The 15,183-nt window shown below is 36.3% G+C and overlaps 1 protein-coding gene across 1 annotated transcript in view; it reads right to left on the bottom strand.

The window, feature by feature from the left end:
- LOC140135714 (dysbindin-like) overlaps window positions 1-15,183 on the bottom strand; it is a 222,328-nt gene that overhangs the window by 127,250 nt on the left and 79,895 nt on the right. The window lies entirely within an intron of this gene.

Here is a 15,183-nt window from a genome sequence, read left to right as displayed (position 1 = left end):
ATTTTTCTATGCAAAATTGTGATAAATATATGCAGCCTCACATTGATAACTGGTGATGAACAAGGTTTAAAGCAGGTGGGGCATGATCTATTGAGACAAATAAAGCTGACACACAAGAAATTAGTTTTGATATATTATTGACCATAACTCAAGAACTGCAATACCTGTGGAAATATGCAAATATTTGCCTCCTATAAGATCAATATGTTAATAACAAGTACACTGCATTTTTTTTAGTTTAGTGCCTAAAAATTGGAAAAATATGGCACCTGCCATCTGACCCACCTTAATGCAATTGGCGAGATAATGGGCTTTATTCTTTACAGTACCAGCTTAATTTACTAATAATAATTATCTATAACAAACAATTATCAATTTCAACCTCAAATGTGGAAAAAACACATCTGCACCGGGGTCTGCTGACAACAACAAATCAATATTGCGATTTTTTTTAAAATTTGTCACCTCTGCAACCTTTAAAGGCAGCCTGGTCGAATGTGCGTAGTGCAAACAGGTCAGGCGTGTAATGAGCTTAATGTACGAGAAATAATTAAAAGAATATTTATGTAGGGTAAGCCAACGTTGCCTTACAGCGTGCAATCTATTTATCGATCCACTGTGCAGACTCTCTGACGTACACTGTTCGCGATGCTGGATGAGGCTTTTCTTTAAACTGATATCAGAACAGGTTCTACTAATACATTTGCCAGACTATCCAATTTCTATTCTAAGCTTCTACGGGCAAGGGTGATATATCGCCTATTATGGGAGTTGTGTCTGGCTCCAGGGGGGCTGCTCATAATGTAGGCTATACTGTGAACATCACATGTATGACTTATTTGTTTTGTCTCATGGACAGAAAGGAAAAATAAAAAACAGGTTTGCTTTCAATGTACCCTATCCTCACCTGCTCCTCCTCTATTTCAATGACTAAACTTCACCTAAAATGAACAAAATAAGAAAGAAAGAAAGAAAGAAAGAAAGAAAGAAAGAAAGAAAGAAAGAAAGAAAGAAAGAAAGAAAGAAAGAAAGAAAGAAAGAAAGAAAGAAGAATGGAGGGAAGGAAGGAAGCGAACGAGAGATAGAGAAAGAAGAAAGAAAAGAAAAGAAAAGAAAAGAAAAGAAAAAAAAGAAAGAAAGAAAAAGAAAAAGAAAGAAAAAAAGAAAGAAAGAAAGAAAGAAGGAAGGAAGGAAGAAAGGAAGAAAGGAAAGAAAGAAAGAAAGAAAGAAAGAAAGAAAGAAAGAAAGAAAGAAAGAAAGAAAGAAAGAAAGAAAGAAATGAAGGAAGGAATGAAGGAATGAAGGAATGAAGAAAGAAAGAAAGAAAGAAAGAATGAAGAAAGAAAGAAGGAAGGAAGGAAAGGAGGAAAGAAGGAAAGAAAGAAAAGAAAGAAAGAAAGAAAGATAGAAACAAACAAAGAAGGAATGAAGGAAGAAAGAAAGAAAGAAAGAAAGAAAGAAAGAAAGAAAGAAAGAAAGAAAGAAAGAAAGAAAGAAAGAAAGAAAGAAAGAAAGAAACACACAAACAAACAAACAAACAAACAAACAAGAAAGAAAAAAGAAAGAAAAAAATATATGACCCATGACCTCAAGAACTATATTTGGTTGAAAAAAACCAGCATCCAATTATAGACCCGATTTCCTATGTCTATGTTCCAATCTAGCATTTATATCAACCCTTTCCAATCATTTTGTTGGTTACATGTGTTTACATGTATTTATTACTTGCGACTACCCCCTGAGTGTTTCTGGCGTGATTCCATCTCAACTTCAATGACACCTATAGCTTCTTGATCGTTGCTCCCAAAGTAAAAGGAGGAAGTGTGTTAGTATGCCTACACTTTTCATCACAGTTCCTTGGCACTTTTTGCAGGGTCCTGATTGGCTAATATTGTTCCTTAGCACTTTTTTCAGGGTCCTGATTGGCTAATATTGGATCATGTCACAAAATATCTGTAATTCATTTGTAGCAAAGGAGGAAGTGTGTTAGTATGCCTACACTTTTCATCACAGTTCCTTAGCACTTTTTGCAGGGTCCTGATTGGCTAATATTGTTCCTTAGCACTTATTGCAGGGTCCTGATTGGCTAATATTGAATCATGTCACAAAATATCTGTAATTCATTTGTTGCATGATCATGCTGCATAGCATCGGGTGGTCCTAACATAACCTCCATAGACTGTTAAAGCTATAATGTACAATTTCCGTCCCATTTTAATTTGATATTTTTTACCCAAAATGCTGAAATAACATTAGAAATAACTGCTGGGAAGGGTCTGTCCGTTTTAAATTAAGCATAAATAACAAAGTAAAGTGAAAAAACCACACTGGTTATTGTGGCCGTTTAACATGGAGTTCTATGGGGTTTTTAAAGTCATAATATATGATTTTATGTCGAAACTGGTCTGTTGACCACCACACATACCAAATTTGGCTGATTCCTTTTAATTATAAATTGGGACTTGTGTAAGCATTGTGTAAAATCAGTTTTGAAAAAAATTGACCAATTTCATATTATAAGATTGTACATTATGGCTTTACAAATATTTGATACAAAATATTCAGAATACATAAAATTTTAATCAAGTATAATTACACCAAAAATAACTGGTGCAACCATTGAAAAAATGAATAGTTTGGATGCAAAAAAACAATAAATTTTTCTCAATTTGAGATAAATATAATTGGCAAAATATAAACCACTGCTAGCTTTAACTTTAAAAAGTTGCATCTGAACTTTACAAATGTAATGATGATACATATCATGTTCTAACTTTGAAAAAAAATTGTCTCTCAGCTCAGTTTCCATATGACATCTTTCATTGTCTCATCCCAGTGTCTCGTCATCTAAAGAGGCATATATATGATGACATTTATGCTAAGCTGGATAATGCCATGGTGAATTGCAGACTTTAACCTGGTTAAAGCAATATTTGAAAATAATAATGCCCATGGTCCCCTTTGTTTTGAAGATCTCTCACCTAAATGGTTACGTCACTAACAGGCTAGAGCGATGCATGAAAATACAACAAAAAACTGTTTGTTAGGCCACCTGAAAAGAGAGCTTTAAAATCACTGCAAATGACTTGAAGTTATTTACCTAAAAAAGTGCATTTTGATGCTTTGAAATGATGTTTTTCTCATTGCATGTCACTTTTGTTGAAATATTACCAAATTTCATCAGCACCACCTTGGTTTATAGTAAATAGATATAGGTAGGGCACCTATAATTAATGGTAACTCTAAATTGTGATTTTAAGGGACTTAAGGTAGTCGCAGATCCAGGATTTTCGAAAGGGGGTGTCACACCCCCATACCCCCCCTCTAGCGACGCCCCTGTGTGCCCTTCCACCTGGATCCGCGCCTGGTCCAAAAAAGAAGCCTATTGACTTCTTTATCCATACGCGGAGGGAGGGTGTCTGAGGGAAGATGCCCCCCCTCAGTATTTGGACAAAATTAAAAATAAATGCCTGGATCCGCGCCTGCTTAAGGTATTTATGGTTCAGTGCATTAAAACAAGAAGAGTTTTAGGTCAACCTATGTTGAGTTTTTGTCATTTGCAATCTAAATCATTTAGTTTCAACTGTGAGAGTTTTGAATATGAGAAAAGTCTGCACAAAAGTAGCAATTTTTCTATTAAAAACTGTTGCAATTAGTGGTATTAATCAAATAATTTTTGTAGAGATTTTGACACCGACTACAAATCTTAACACCCTGTGCTTGAGCCTTGTAATATGTTCTAAGATTGCTAGACACCTAAGGACCTGATTTGTGCAATGCATGCTAGCTAAATTTTGAGATATTTTCTCAAAATAAAAGAGCTATCACTAAAACCACTGAACCAATTGCTAGGCATGTTTGTACTCATTTTAATGCATTTTTCAAGCCGTTTCGAAATATGGTCATGAAAACGTACAATTCTGACATTTTTTCAATTTTTAAAGAAAATTTGTAACTTGTGGTCTGCAGTCAACTCAAATCTGGAGAGAGTAAATGTTTTCACACAAATCAAACTGTTTGCTGTTTTGACACAAATATTCAATATTTTTCATATGACGAATAAACAAGACCTGGATTCATTATATGATCTCATTACCCAAAGACTAGACCTAAATTTGTTTTGTCACCCAAACAATGCTATTTATTACAGTCACGTACATAGCACATGTTACATTGACAAGCAGCTCTAGATCAGGCCATACTGCTGCCTCCCTCCCAGGCTCCCCTCTCAGAACAAAAACATGATCAATTTCATTTATATAAAAGCTCACGACAATGTCACTCCACAAAAGCATGAACAATATATTGGCGTAGACAGAAAACATCATGTGATTTTAAATTGCCTTGTTAGATTAGTGGTTCTACTAGTTACATGAAGGTTGTCGATAAAAAAATGAGGCTCATGAAATTAGATAACCTCATAATTGTTCCAAACCATATTGGATTTCAAATCTATTGTGTCTTTCATTTCATATTGGTAATTACTGTATCATGATTTAAAATTTTCATGATAATTTTATTTTTGCATTTTTGCCACACAATTTTGGAACTATGAATTTCAAAGACATTTATATCTTTCTCATCAATTCATTCATGTCAATGATGGGGGAATCAAACTATATTTCAATATTTAAATTTCTGAGAAATTGAGGTGGCCACCTGCTATGTCAAAGCAGGGGTAGAGCGAGCAAAAAAAATCATGGGGTCCAATAATATTTAATTTTTCTGGACCCTTTGGTACCTGCAAAACCAACATTTAAGGGGTCCGGTGAGAGTTTAAGGAGTCCATCTGTCCGAAATTCTAAACTTCTGAACTTGTCAAATATTCCAGTGAAATTATTAGTGTGGTTGGCTTTTTGTGATTCAAAAGATTTACTGATCTTTTTATTTTTTTATTTTTAATTGATGATTTATGCCTCTGTGCATCGTGATATTAAGGAGTCCATACAGTTTTTATCAGACTCTTTGGTCACTTTCAACTTGAGATTTAAGGAGTTCAAAATGGGCAAAATAAAAAAATAAGGAGTCCTTGGACGCGCAAACTCCTTAAATGCAACCCCTGTGTCAAAGGATTGCTATATGGAAAATAAGGTTTGCTACCACATAATATGAAATAAGGTTCGCTATGTCATGCAAACTTGAAATAAGGTTGCATGTAGCATGTTAGGATCAGATTTGACATACCAAATTCATAGACTAATTCCAATCAGCCGTCTACACTTCGCATGTACTGTGTAGCCTATGCTTCGTAGTGACGACTGATTATCTTACAGCCAATATCATGACGGACTTCTGAAAACTATTCAATGCGACTTCAGTTGTGCGCCGAGCGCGACTGACTAGCGGCGCCAGCGTACCAGCGTCGCTGTACCAGCGCCGCTGTGACAAGATCGCGCTCTGAACTTCTAAAAACAACAAACTCGGTCAAAAGGTCAATTTGGACACAACTGCGCATGCTCTATGCCACAGGAATCCTGTTGCAAAATCTGTCACTTTTTTTCCACGTAGTTTTCTCAGTCGTCAATCCAGACGGTTGACGACTGAGGGCAGCAGTCTACCAAATTCATATTCGATAGAGCGAACCGTAAGTTTGACATAGCAAACCTTGAACATAGCGAACCATTATTTTACCGGGCTGTAATCACGAAATACTCCTTTAAATGTTGTGTCTGTGAGCTTATATTAAAGACCCATTCAGTGATCCCAGCGCAAGTGTAAAAAATTTAAAATTGTTTATAAATTGCTTAAAAGTGAAGGATAAGTCATTCAAATTGTCATTTGTTATTTTTGAAATGACAAATTTGGCAAAAAACAAAGAAAACAGCAGTACTGACTAAAGTTGAAGCCCCATTCAAATACATGTAGCTAATTTAGATACTGTCAGTATCTAAATTACAGATTCGTGTAAAATGTCTTATTTTGTCTTAAATACACAGCTTTCAACTGAACCACTCGCAGTCTATGTTAGCACATCTATGACAAAGGTACCAAAACCTGAATTTTGATGATTTTTACGATCGTCTGGATGAGCAAATCACTGAATGGGCCTTTAATTACTAATTTCAGTCAACATCTGATATGATAATTATCAGTAGTCTGCGACCTTGATTTCAAAAGCCCCAGGAAAATATGTTTGTCATAGTCAAAACTTAACCACAAAACACTGTACTATTCTACAGTAAATATACTTTTACTCATCAAACTTGTAATTTGTATGCATACATTCTACCAAGACGGAAGTGTATCTTTAGTATATGGAAGGGCAAGGCTAGCAAACATAAGAACACACTATGATTGGCTCTGGTAAATTCTATCTTCATAGAGTCTACCCGACTACAACGCTTTGATAAACACATTAGATGCATATTCTATGTTCCTGTCTCAAGTGTAAGCCATATATAAATTAAGGAGAAGCTAACCCCCTTCAGTCTGCTGTATTTGCTAAATCCTTTAATCGTTTCTTTTGATAAAATATAAAAAACAGTTAAAACACTGATATTGAATGATTATGAGGCAGAAATAGGCTGAAATTAAAATCAAGTGAAGATATTTTGACAATAAAAACCCCCCATGTCTAATCACCTTACCAATGCTAATGTCACTATCAGGTCCCGAAGCCAGGAGTGGGGGCAAGGGTGCAACACCAACCAAATTTGCAAAAGTATACAAAAAGTCCAAAAATTTAAGAATTTGCGAGCATAGCAAGCCATAAAAATTTGATTTTTAAGCTTTTTTGGTCAAAAAAGGTCTAAATTTGGGGAAGAAAGTCCACTTTTCACAGAAAAGGGCCTGGTCACTATGATATAATGGTCTAGCTCAATGAACATGTTAGACAAGCAATGCTCAAATGTTGACTCCAAGTTGTAGAACACAAGTTTTTGACACAACCAAAGGTCATTCTTTGAGTGTAGAAACAGCGATTAAAGAACTGTGCCCAAGAGATTGGGATGTTTGAGATCCTAGACAGTGAATTCCAGACACTAACCACCACTTTAAATGGAGTGCCACCTTAAAACATATGCTTAGATTCTAAATTGCATGTGCATAATGCATTCGCCGCGTATAGCCTACGCAGAATGATGGGCCACATTTGCAAGCTAAATAGCGAGCAGTCAGACTATTTTTGTTTATGTTAGCTCTCCTGTGAAAGTACTTTATTTCATGAGCATTTCAATGTTATACCTTCTTCAAAGATCAGGTAGCAGTGGTATTTGTTGCGGGGGCATTGAATTAGTTGCAGCAGCATAATGTTCTTTTGGAAATCTTGACAACGTTTTGCTCAATTTAAGACCACACCCTTTATGAACAACCCAGAGTGAAGCCCCTAGATACAACAGACTGCATGTGGTGTGCAACTGTGCATGTTATATGTGCAAAGTGGTGCGATCTTGCATGTTTATCCCATAATGCAACTTAATGTATTATTATGGCCTTAAACAGGAAAAAAACCACTAATCTGTACAGATTTTCTCAAAAACATACACCTGATCATTGATCAATTGATACTTTTCATATTTCATCAATTTTATATTGGTGTAGTAGTTTTGAACTCAACTTGTTGGTTCAAATACATCTTTTGAATTACCTGTATATTTGCTTAAACACAAAATTTTGGGAAAATGTTATACTCCTGGCAGATCCAACCATGATACATTTGTATCTAATCCACATGGTTTGAGTATATCTTGATTTCACAATCTACAAAGAGCTGCAGCAAATACAAGTGTGCTTCACTATGTTCACGGATGCATGTAGCTATACATGTAGCAGCTGTGTGTATTCAGATAGTCTATTGACACGAGCAAGAGCAATGCTCCTCTTAAAAGAACTTTTAGAGATATCCGTCAAGGACCAAAATAATCTGTAACATCTTATGAAGTCGCTTAAAAATGGTTGATAAATAGGGAAAATACCTCAAACCATTTTCTTTTTCAGAATAATTTAGAAAATAAGAAAGTTTACATCCATGTTTGATATCCCATCACCTATTAGGTTCATATGGGATTCCTCATGCTTGGGCATCAAGAAATATCAACAAAATGTGAAAGATTACATCCATGTTTGATATCCCATCACCTATTAGGTTCATATGGGATTCCTTATGCTTGGGCATCAAGAAATATCAACAAAATGTGAAAGAATACATCCCTGTTTGAGATCCCAGCTTCTAATGGATTTATATGGGATTCCTTATGCCCGGGCGTCAAGATTTGTCTGTCTTGGCATTAGAGCAGCGAAGATATCTTACCCTTCCCAGAATCCTTTTGAAACATGATACATCACTTCATATTATGTAATGATTCTGTTACTTTGTATATGCTGAACTTGTTTTTATGTTGAGAATAGACTGACTAAACATGGGTCGATAGTCATGAAATAAACCTAATTTGCAAGCTCTGGATGTGCACTGTTTATTGATGTACATTTTGTCGCTGTCAACCCACGTTTTATTGGATAGCAAATCAGTACAGATCATGTTGAAATTGAAGAAATGCATTCTGGGAAGTGTAAGATAGCGCACCTGCAATGTAGTATGTAGCCTATTCATTGTGGAGGTTAATTATTGCATTAGTAACTATTCCAAAACTGCAAAAATGGATCTTTAAAAGGGTATTTTGTGATCCACAGCATCATCCCCCCACTTTTCTAAAAAAAAATTGAGATTTTTATATCACTGGAAACCTCTGGCTACATAAATGTTAATGTACAAAAAATCTCTTGCAGATTAATTCATTTGGCAAAGATATTGTGAAATTTGTATTTTGTTCTGGTATACCAGAACGAAATTACAACACATTGTCTAGGGAGCAGTGTAATACCCATCATCATGCATAACTCGCAAACGCAAAATCGGAATCAACTGAAATTTTGTTTAATAAGGTTTTTTTGTGGATATCTATGAAAAATGTCATAAAAAGAGGATGCTAGGATCACGAAATACTCCTTTAAGTTGCATTTGCAAGAGTGATTTATAATAGCAGGGACTGCCTTTTGAGGAGAGCGAGAGTAATCACTCTCTAACTGCTCTCCTTAAATCTGATAAAGAGAGTGGTTTTTAGCTCTCATTAGTTGACCATTCTCTCTTTACATTCTAATGTAAATGCTCTAAATGGCTTTCCTTGAAGGCTCCAAAGGCTTAGTGATTACTAAGTCCCATCCTGAACAAAGTTCAGGCGAGACAAAAATCATGTAAAATCATAGATACTAAAAATAAAATCAGCTGTTTTTTTGCAATTTAGCCACCAAGCACCCGCATAACTCTGAAAGCCCCTCTGAGCCCCCCACAGGAACAGATCCTGGACACGCCGGTGGAGGGGTGGAAGAAGGAGGAGTAGAAAAGTTTTCAATGAAAATGGCAATAATCTTGTGCCAAATAACATTTCTCTATGCCAAAATTGTGATATATATGCAGCCTCACAATGTTAACTAGTGATGAAGACGGTTTACAGCAGGTCAGAGGGGAGCATGATCTATTGAGACAAATAAAGCTGTCACACAAGAAATTTGTTTTGATAAATTATTGGCTATAACTCAATAACTGCAATACCCATGGAAATATATATGCAAATATTTGTTTCCTATATAAGATCAATGTATTAATAACAAGTACACTGAATTTATTTTAGTTAAAGGGCTTAAAATTAGGCATGAGACTGCACTTTCCTAAAAAAAACCTGAAAATGCGGGTGAAATTGGGCAAAAAGTACCAAAAACAGGCTGAAACAGTTGCGGAAATTTTGACTAAAAAAACTGAAATCAGTTTTAAAACTGAAAATTCTCATGTCTGTTAAAATTGGAAAGATGTGGCTCCTGCCATCTGACCCACCTTAATGCAATTGGCGAGATAATGGGTTTTATTCTTCACAGTACCAGCTGAATTACCTATTTATTATAAATTATCTATAACAAACAATTATCAATTTCAACCTCAAATATGGAAAAAACACATCTGCACCTGGGTCCGCTGACAACAACAAATCAATATTGTGTAAATATTTTTATTTTGTCACCTCTGCAACCTTTAAGGTTAGCCGATAAGTTCATAACAGAAACAGCCATGCAGAAAATGAACAAGCGTACCGGGACGTAGGCCTACTTACAATAGAATATCGATCCACGGTCAAGACATGAAACTTGGCTTAGCTCGTGCCCGGAGCTTGTGAGTCGGGGGGGTGTCATGAGGCGGCATGCCAGGTCGGATGCGGGGGCACAAGCCATTTTCGCAATTGTCATAAGGCTTTTATAAACTTAAAATTGATTGGGGGCACTTTCGTCAAGCTACGCCCTGGAAAATGTGTTGATTTTGAATGTATAGCCTTGATATCTTTGATGAAATAAATCAATGCTGCTATTCCCCTGATTACAATGTAATAGGGCACAACAATAACATCAACAACAATATCAAAAAGCAATTATTTGCAAATCGAATTTGGGAAGAATATTCAACAAGACAGACTTTATTATAGCAGGCCTATAAATTTCTGAATTATATAAAGTGAAAAATCACAATTCACTGCAGTCAGCGAATCAATCAAATAAAAATAAAAAGAAAGGAGCAAGAAAGAATAAAGAAATAGTGAAAAAAAAAAACAAAGAGAGAGAAAGAAAAATAACGAAAAAGAAAGAAAGAAAGAAAGAAAGAAAGAAAGAGAGAGAAAGAAAGAAAGAAATGAAAAAAAAGAAATGAAAAAATAAAAGGAGAAAAAAAGAGGAAAGAAAGGAAAATGAGAAAAGAGAAAAAAAAAAAGAAAATTCAGCCACACAGGGACTCGAACCCACAAAAATAGTTAATAACAGATTCAAGCAGTCCAATGCTCTAACCACTCGGCCATACATCAGCTTACGCAATGATCTGTTCTTGAAGCGGTAATATGACTATAATACGTGATTACAATCGCGTCCGCACAATGGCTCTTAGAATAAACACGCATGTCGGCGCTGAAATTTTGAACGAACTGATGGAGGAAAAACCTCGTTTTTTTGCAATACTAGCTTCAATTTGCAGTGAAAATCAAATGGGATAGCAATTGGCAGAATGTTGAGAAATAATGTAGGTATTCAGATGTCTAAATTAACGTCCCGTAATCAAGATATCGATAATTTCACAAAACAGTTTTTTCCCAGGCAAGATTCTCGAAAATGTTCCCCAAAAACGGGCTTTTAAAATGTAATCGGTACTGTATTTGGTTCTTCCCCATGGTAACATTATTTCTTTAATCGATTTTTAGTACAATACAAAAAAGAAGAAAACAATCACTTGGCGTGATTTTATACGGAGCGCACATTTGAAAAAAACGTCATGGAACGCGTTTTTGATCTTGTGAACATGTTGCGTAAAACAGCTTTAAACGAAGGATTTTCAAATTTATTCTAAAAATTGGTATAAACACACAAGAAAAATGTTAAGCTACATGCAATGCACCAAGATTTCACTTGCTGCGATATTTGATTACTGAGAAAACTCTGTTTTAGAGAACAACTTTATACGTCTTTTATACGTTTTTTATATGTTTCTTCGTGTAACCTTAAAGGCAGCCTAGTCGAATGTGTGTTGTGCAAACAGGTCAGGCATGTAATGAGCTTAATGTACGAGAAATAATTAAAAGAATATTTATGTAGGGTAAGCCAACGTTGCCTTACAGCGTGCAATCTATTTATCGATCCACTGTGCAGACTCTGACGTACACTGTTCGCGATGCTGGATTAGGCTTTTCTTTAAACTGATATTAGTACAGGTTCTACTAATACTAGGATCCACAACATGCTCATCTATCAGGGGTGCAGTTCTTTAACCCCGATACATTTGTACATTCATTGAATGACCTTTAAAAATTTGGGTACAAAAACTCATACTCTGCAACTTGAGGTCAAATTTTGCATTATGATTGTTAATTGAGGTTAGAAAACTATGCTATTGGGATGAGGTCATTGTGGTCCATAGTGTAATACATTTGCCAGACTATCCAATTTCTATTCTAAGCTTCTACGGGCAAGGGTGATATATCGCCTATTATGGGAGTTGTGTCTGGCTCCAGGGGGGCTGCTCATAATGTAGGCTATACTGTGAACATCACATGTATGACTTATTTGTTTTGTCCCATAGACAGAAAGCAAAAATAACTAGTGGCAAATGGTGGTCATAGACCACAAACCTAGCTGGGGCATGTTGGTGTTGTGGAGGTATCTGACCCCTACAAAATGTTCCAAAATGCTCCCCTGGTCATGGGGTTTGTTTTCACCGAGTTTGAGTCCCGTACTCTAACAGATGTCCAAAAATTCAATTCTAAGATTTGACCCCAGATGACCTTTGACCTGACCTATGCATGATGTTCCATAATGTTCCCCTGGTCTTGAGGTTTGTTGTCACCATGTTTGAGCCCCGTACCTCTTACAGATATCCAGAAAATGAAATTCTACGATTTGACCCCAGATGACCTTTTACATGACCCTTGCACAGTGTTTCAAAATGTTCCCCAGGTCAGTAAGTTTGTTGTTGTGGAGTTTGAGCCCCGTACCCCTAACAGATGTCCAGAAAATGCATTTAGAAAATTTGACCTCTACATGACCTTTGACCTGACCCCTGCAAAATGTTCCCCTGGTCATGAGATTTGTTGTTACTGAGTTTGAGCCCCATACCCCTTGCAGATATCCAGAAAATGAAGTTATAAAGATTTGACCCCAGATAACCTTTGACCTGACCCCTGCAAAGTGTTCCAACATGTCCCCTGATCATTAAGTTTGTTGTCACCAAGTTTGACCCATACCTCCTCCCGATTCCAGGAAATGAGTTCCTCTAAGATTTGACCTCTGCATGACCTTTGACCTGACCCCATAAAATGTTCCCCTGGTCATGAGATTTATTGTATCGAGTTTGAGCCCCACACTCCTTACAGATGTCCAGATACTGCAATTGTAAGATTTTCCCCCCTGACTGACCTTTGACCCCAATTCTGTGTGCAAGGTATGGGCACTGGGTAAAGCCGATGCACATGTGTAAGTGACGTCATTGTGCTATGTAATATGTGGCAGAAGAAGCATTTTGAAGATATTTGGTTAAAATTAAATTCTAAGATTTGACCCAGATTACCTTTGACCTGACCCCTGCACAGCGTTCCAAAGTGTTCCCCTGGTCAGTAAGTTTCTTGTCACAAGAGTTTGAGCCCCGTATCCCTTACATATGTCCAGAAAATGCATTTCGAAAATTTGACATCTGCATGACCTTTGACCTGACCCCTGCAAACTGGTTCCCCTGTTCATGAGATTTGTTGTCACCGAGTTTGAGTCCCATACTCCTTACAGATGCCCAGAAAATTAAATTCTAAGATTTGACCCAGATAACCTTTGACCTGACCCCTGCAGTTTGTAAGCCCCGTACCCCTTACAGATGTCCAGGAAATGCGTTTCTAAAATTTGACCTCTGCATGACCTTTGACCTGACCCCATAAAATGTTCCCCTGGTCATGAGATTTATTGTATCGAGTTTGAGCCCGTACTCCTTACAGATGTCCAGATAATGCAATTGTAAGATTTTACCCCTTAATGACCTTTGACCCCAATTCTGTGTGCAAGGTATGGGCACTGGGTAAAGCCGATGCACATGTGTAAGTGACGTCATTGTGCTACGTAATATGTGGCAGAAGAAGCATTTTGAAGATATTTGGTTATATACCAAAAATGCCCCTTTAATGACCTTTGATCCTAATTCTGTTTGCACCATATGGGCACTGGAGATAGGCGGTACATATGTGCAAGTTACGTAATTGTAGGGTGTAACATGTAGGAGGAGAAGCATTTCGAAGTTTGTTGCCAGAAGAAGAAGAAAGAAAGAAAGAAAGAAAGAAAGAAAGAAGAATCGGAGAGCATTACAGTACCTAGCTGGGGGGTGTAAACCCCCAGCTAGGTAAAAATCAGGTTTACTTTCAATGTACCCTATCCTCACCTGCTCCTCCTCTAACTTGACTGTCATCTGATGCAGTATTTCTAAATGTATATATTTAATATTTGACTTCACCTAATGAATGAATGAATGAAGCAAGCAAGCAAGCATTGCTGCAAGGAAGGAAGGACGGAAGGAAGAAAAGAAGAAAAGAAAAGAAGAAGAGAAGAGAAGAGAAGAGAAGAGAAGAGAAGAGAAGAGAAGAGAAGAGAAGAGAGAGAAGAGAAGAGAAGAGAAGAGAAAGAAGAAAAGAAAAAAAAAAAAGAAAGAAAGAAAGAAAGAAAGAAAGAAAGAAAGAAAGAAAGAAAAGAAAGAAAGAAGGAATGAAGGAAGGAATGAAGAAAGAAAGAAAGAAAGAAAGAAAGAAAGAAAGAAAGAAAGAAAGAAAGAAAAAAAAAAGAAAGAAAGAAAAAAAAAAAGAGAGAAAGAAAGAAAGAAGGAAGGAAGGAATGAAGGAATGAAGGAATGAAGGAATGAAAGAAAGGAAGAAAGAAAGAAAAGAAAGAAAAGAAAGAAAAAAAGAAAGAAAAAAAGAAAGAAAGAAAGAAAGAAAGAAAAAAGAAAGAAAGAAAGAAAGAAAGGAAGAAAGAAAGAAAGAAAGAAAGAAAGAAAGAAAGAAAGAATATATGACCCATGACCTCAAGAACTATATTTGGTTGATAAAAATCAGCATCCAATTATATATAGACCTGATTTCTTATGTCTATCCAATCTAGCATTTATATTGACACTTTCCAATCACTTTGTTGGTTACATGTGTGCACCGTATGTACTACTTGCGACTACCCCCGAGTGTTTCTGGCGTGATTCCATCTCAACTTCAGTGACACCTATAGCCTTCTTGATCGTTGCTCCCAAAGTAAAAGGAGGAAGTGTGTTAGTATGCCTACACGTTTCATCACAGTTCCTTACCACTTTTTGCAGGGTCCTGATTGGCTAATATTAGTCCTTAGCACTTTTTGCAGGGTCTTGATTGGCTAATATTGAATCATGTCACAAAATATCTGTAATTCATTTGTTGCATGATCATGCTGCATAGCATCGGGTGGTCCTAACATAACCTCCATAGACTGTTCCAGATCTACCCTTAAAGCTTTACAAATATTTGATATAAAATATTCAGAATACATAAATTTTAATCAAGTATAATTGCACCAAAAATAATTCAAGGTGCTGCTTGCACCATTGATAAAATGAAGAGTTTGAATGCAAAAAACAATAAATTTTTCTCAATTTGAGATATCGGC

Source organism: Amphiura filiformis, chromosome 16 (assembly GCF_039555335.1).
Source record: "Amphiura filiformis chromosome 16, Afil_fr2py, whole genome shotgun sequence".
In the NCBI taxonomy this organism is placed as follows: domain Eukaryota; kingdom Metazoa; phylum Echinodermata; class Ophiuroidea; order Amphilepidida; family Amphiuridae; genus Amphiura; species Amphiura filiformis.
Note: the sequence above shows the minus strand (reverse complement) of the source record. Positions and strands in the feature narration are given on the sequence as shown.